We start from the raw sequence: 6,148 nt of genomic DNA on the forward strand, positions 1-6,148 counted from the left end.
TTGTTCGTGCAGCTGAAATCAAGTCTTGCTGCATAACAAGTTTTGACCTTGGATGGTGAAACCAACACAGCAGCTGCACCTGCTCCGAAGATTCCCCAAGAGCCATCACAAAACACTGTCCACACTTCGGCATCTTTATTTGCTTCTTCATCCTGAGCCCCTGGCGTCCAGTCGGCAATGAAATCTGCCAATGCTTGAGACTGGATCGAAGATCTATGCACATAATCAATGTAAAATTCGTTGAGCTCTGCAGCCCATTTCCCAATCTGTCCAGTAGCTTCTCTATTTCTCATTATATCCTTCAACGGCTGCGAAGAAGGAACAATGATATTGTATGCCTGAAAATAATGCCGAAGCTTCATGGATGCCATTAAAACGGCATATAATACCTTCTCCAGCTCTGTATAATTTTTCTTTGAGACACTAAGGACCTCAGATACAAAATACACTGGAACTTGCTTCTTGAGCTGGCCATAAAGCTTCTCCTGGACAAGCGCCGCACTTACTGCTGAGTGCGAAGCTGCCACATATAACAACAGAGGAGCCCCTGGCGTTGGCGGAGTTAATGTTGTGAGATCTATCAAGTATTGCTTCAACTCTTCGAAGGCTTTTTGTTGACTTGGGCCCCATTGAAAGACTTCGGCTGACTTCAGCACCTCGAAAAATGGTAAGTTTCTTTCTGCTGATCTGGATATAAATCTGTTGAGAGATGCCAGCCTTCCTGTCAATCTTTGGGCCCCTTTTCTTGTAGTTGGTGGCTCCATTCGAAGTATAGCTTCGATTTTATTTGGATTAGCTTCGATTCCCTTTGTTGAAACCAAGCATCCAAGAAATTTACCCTTCTTTACTCCGAAGACACATTTCTCTGGATTCAGTTTCAAACCAGCTTGTCTGAAGCTGGCGAAGGTCTCCTGCAGATCAACAATATGATTTTCCTGCTTCGTGCTTTTGACGATAATATCATCAACATAGGTCAACACATTTCTGCCTATTTGAGACTGAAGAACCTTCGCAGTCATTCTGCTGAAACTTCCTCCAGCGTTTTTGAGCCCCTCAGGCATCCGAAGATAGCAATACGTGCCACTTGGAGTTATGAAGCTAGTTTTCGGCTCATCTTCCTTTTTCATCCAGATTTGATGATATCCTGAGTAACAGTCCAAGAGACTCATGAGCTCTGAAGAAGCTGCTGCATCGACTAGAGAGTTTATCCTTGGTAACGGGAATTCGTCCTTCGGACAAGCCTTGTTGAGATCTGTGAAATCGATACACATTCTCCACTTGCCATTGGCCTTCTTCACCATAACAGTGTTAGCTAGCCACTCTGGATACTTCACTTCTCTGATAACTCCTGCACTGAGTCTTTTTACTTCATTGCGAGCCCCTTCGGCCTTGTCATCAGACATTTTCCGAAGCCTCTGCTTTCGGGGTCTGAAGGATGGGTCAACATTGAGCGAATGTTCAATAACATCCCGATTTACTCCACATAGATCATTAGCCGACCATGCAAAAACATCTTTGTTGTTGAATAAAAACCTTATCAAGGTTTTCTCCTGGTCTTCAGATAATTGCGAGCCCAACAGCACCTTCTGCTCTGCTATGTCCTCACACAATAGCATGGGCTTCGGCTGATCTGCTGAAGCTGCCTTCTCCCTTCTGAATTTGTACTGTTCACAAGCTTCAGTTCCATCTATATTATGGATTGCCTTGGAGTCGGTCCAGCTTCCTTCGGCCCTTCTAGCAGCTTCCTGGCTTCCATGGATAGCAATAGGCCCTTGGTCCGAAGGTATCTTCATGCAAAGATAGGCAGGATGAAGGATTGCTTCGAAGGCATTAAGAGTACCACGACCAATAATTGCATTGTAAGGATATTCCATGTCAACAATGTCAAACACAACTTGCTCAGTTCTAGTGTTGTTGATGAATCCGAAGGTTACTGACATGGTGATCTTGCCCAGTGCTACAATCTGTCTTCCTCCGAAGCCACAAAGAGGATGTGTAGCATCATGAATCTTATCTTCTGGCTCTTGCATTTGTCTGAAGGCTTTAGCAAATATGATGTCAGCTGCACTGCCTGTATCGACCAAGACATTGTGAACCAGAAATCCTTTGATAACACAAGAGATAACCATGGCATCGTTGTGTGGGTAATCTTTGAGCTGAAGGTCCTCTTGAGAGAAGGTAATAGGAATGTGAGACCATCTTGATTTGATGAAGGGTCCTTGCACCCCAACATGCTGTACTCTTCTCTGCGCTTCCTTCTTCTGCTTCTTGTTAGCTGGCTCTGAGGACGAGCCACCTGTGATCGGGAGCACCAGCTTCGGGTCCGAAGCAACTCCAGCTTGATTGTTGAACGAAGCCATCAGCTCAGAAAAGTGGAAGTGAGTTCACCGGAGGTGGGCGCCAATGTTGGGGACTTGTTCTCAAATGCTAAGAGTTAAGAACAAGGCAACATAAAAAGTGTTAAGTGTTAAAGTCCTTCGTCCTTCGAAGCATTATGTCCCTTCGGGAAATAATGAGTTTCGGACGAAGGTCATAAGAGACATACCTTCGTAAACATAACAAGTAATGACGAAGGACTCATATAAAGCATGAAATATAATATAAGCATCATCATAGAATCATTTCTATTTTATTAACATGGAAAAATAGAAATGATTTCAAATTACAAATGTACCTTCGGTCCTGAGAGAAGGTAAAAAGTACAAGCGTGACGCAAAAGCAAATGCCAAGTCAGCGTGTGAACAGTACGGGGGTACTGTTCATCTATTTATAGACACAGGACGCAGCCTGTGACGAATTACAATTATGCCCTTTACAAAAGTTTACAACATTATCTTAGACCTCTATGGATAAAAAGGTCATTCTATCTTTATGTCGGTTTGCAACGCCGAAGCTCTATAAAAAGGAACCTTCGGCCATTTCCTGGGGACGATTTCAGCCGAAGCTGCTTCTTCACGCAAGACCTTCGGCGCAACGAAGCATGGACCCAACAAATAGGAAACAGTGCTCGTCGACTTTCTCCGCGCGAACGCCGACGTCTTCGCGTGGAGTCCCTCGGACATGCCCGGCATACCGAGGGATGTCGCCGAGCACTCGCTGGATATTTGGACCGGAGCCTGACCCGTCAAGCAGCCTCTGCGCCGATTCGACGAGGAGAAGCACAGAGCGTAGGCGAGGAGATCCACAAGCTAATGGCAGCCGGGTTCATCAAAGAGGTATTCCCTCCCGAATGGCTTGCCAACCCTGTGCTTGTGAGAAAGAAAGGGGGGAAATGGCGGATGTGTGTAGACTACACTGGTCTCAACAAAACATGTCCGAAGGTTCCCTACCCTCTGCCTCGCATCGATCAAATCGTGTGATGAAGCTGAGGTGCCCGATCTTTCGGCGAGTAGAGATAATTCCGATTTGGCGGAAGATGACCCTTGCGATCCGACTACGACGAGCAAGCCCGAGGCGCCAATGCAATCGCTGAACCAACTCCCTGTGGTTACCGACCTTGCTGATGCGAGATCGGCCTGATCACGAAGATCGTTTCCTGTGCGCAATCGAAGAACGAACAAGAACAAGATGCGAGCAATCTAATCTATTACTCGAGGGTGGAGTTCTGAATACACGAAGACAGCGCGGATTTGCGCGTGTTCGAGAGTAGCTAAGGCTAACGTAAAACAAAACTCGGAAAATAAAGGAGGCGCAGCTCCTGAATAAATAGAGAGGGGGCGCATCCCCTAGGGGCGGCCAACCCTAGGTCGTCCATTATGGGCCGCAATTGGGCTGGTCGTCTATCCTTCCGGGCCTTCGTTCTTTAACAACATGATGTAGTTCAATTCTCTTGCACGGGCCCGAGTCACTGGCCCAGGTGGAAGGGGTGGCGCCTGGGCTGGAGAAGGTGCTGCTGGTGTAGATGTGCTCGTGTTGGTGTTGATGTCCGCATCATCCTCCCCTTCTTGAACTGAAGTCGTCCTCGACGGCAACTCCTCATCTTCTCCCGCATACGGTTTCAAATCTGCAACATTAAAACTAGTGGAAACACCAAACTCCGCAGGGAGGTCAAGACTATAAGCATTATCATTAATCTTGGTTAGTACCTTAAAAGGACCAGCAGCACGAGGCATCAATTTAGAACGGCGCAAAGTAGGAAAACGATCCTTTCTCAAATGCAACCAAACCATATCACCAGGTTCAAAAGTAACATGTTTTCTTCCTTTACTACCAGCAACCTGATTTTTTGCATTAGTAGCAGCAATGTTCTGTTTCGTTTGTTCATGTATGGTAATCATTTGTTCAACATGTGCAGAAGCATCTACATGTGGGGCGTTCGCAGCATTAAGTGAAATCAAATCAATAGGTGCCCTAGGAATGTAACCATAAACAATCTGGAAAGGGCACATCTTTGTAGAAGAATGTGTGGCATGATTGTAAGCAAATTCAACATGAGGCAAGCAATCCTCCCAACGTCTCAAATTCTTGTCTAAAACAACCCTAAGCATGGTAGATAAAGTTCTATTTACTACCTCAGTTTGTCCATCAGTCTGAGGGTGACAAGTAGTGCTAAACAACAATTTAGTTCCCAATTTATTCCAAAGAGATCTCCAAAAATGGCTTAGAAACTTAGCATCGCGATCAGAGACTATGGTTTTTGGAATACCATGTAAACGAATAATTTCTCTAAAGAACAATTCAGCAACAATGCTAGCATCATCAGTTTTATGACAAGGTATAAAGTGAGCCATTTTAGAGAATCTATCAACAACCACAAAAATACTATCCCTCCCCTTCTTAGTTCTAGGCAAGCCCAAAACAAAGTCCATAGAGATATCAAGCCAAGGAGAAGAAGGGACAGGCAAAGGCATATACAAACCATGGTTGTTCAACCGTGACTTAGCTTTCTGACAAGTAGTGCAGCGTGCAACAAGGCGCTCAACATCAGCGCGCATCCGAGGCCAAAAGAAGTGGGCAGCCAACACCTCATGCGTTTTGTAGACGCCAAAATGCCCCATGAGACCGCCTCCATGTGCCTCCTGTAACAACAAAAGACGAACCGAACTAGCTGGAATACACAGCTTGTTAGCGCGAAACAAGAACCCATCTTGTATGTGAAATTTGCCCCATGGTATCCCATTAATACAATGGCCGAAAGCATCTTTAAAATCAGCATCGTCAACATATTGATCCTTCACAGTGTCCAAACCAAAGATTTTAAAATCTAATTGTGACAGCATGGTATAGCGACGAGACAAAGCATCAGCAATAACATTGTCCTTCCCGTTCTTGTGTTTAATAATGTAAGGAAAGGACTCAATGAATTCGACCCATTTAGCATGACGACGGTTCAGATTTGTTTGGGTACGAATATGTTTTAAAGCCTCATGATCAGAATGAATTATGAACTCACGATGCCAAAGATAGTGCTGCCATGTATGCAAAGTGCGCACTAAAGCGTAAAGCTCCTTATCATAAGTAGAATATTTCAGACTAGCACCGCTTAATTTTTCAATAAAATAAGCAACTGGTTTTCCTTCTTGTAACAAAACAGCACCTAGCCCAATACCGCTAGCATCACATTCAAGCTCAAAAACTTTATTAAAATCAGACAATTGCAAGAGGGGAGCTTGGGTTAACTTATCTTTCAAAGTGCTGAACGCTACCTCCTGTGAATCACTCCAAGCAAACGGCACATCTTTCTTTGTAAGCTCATGTAGAGGCGCTGCAATGGAGCTAAAATCACGAACAAATCTGCGGTAGAAACCGGCAAGTCCAAGAAAGCTCCGAATTTGTGTGACCGTCGTCGGTGTAGGCCACTCCCGAATGGCAGCAATCTTGCTGCTATCCACCTCAATGCCCTGCGGAGTAACCACATAACCAAGAAACGAGACACGTTGCGTGCAAAATGTGCACTTTTCCATGTTACCAAACAAGCGAGCAGCACGCAAAGCATCAAAAACAGCACGCAAATGTTCTAAATGCTCCTCTATAGACTTGCTGTAAATAAGGATATCATCGAAATAAACAACAACAAACAAACCTATGAAGGCCCGTAGAACTTCGTTCATTAAACGCATAAAGGTGCTGGGAGCATTAGTCAATCCAAATGGCATAACCAACCATTCATATAAACCAAATTTCGTTTTAAAAGCCGTTTTCCATTCAT

Source organism: Zea mays, chromosome 5, assembly GCF_902167145.1.
Source record: "Zea mays cultivar B73 chromosome 5, Zm-B73-REFERENCE-NAM-5.0, whole genome shotgun sequence".
Taxonomy (NCBI): domain Eukaryota; kingdom Viridiplantae; phylum Streptophyta; class Magnoliopsida; order Poales; family Poaceae; genus Zea; species Zea mays.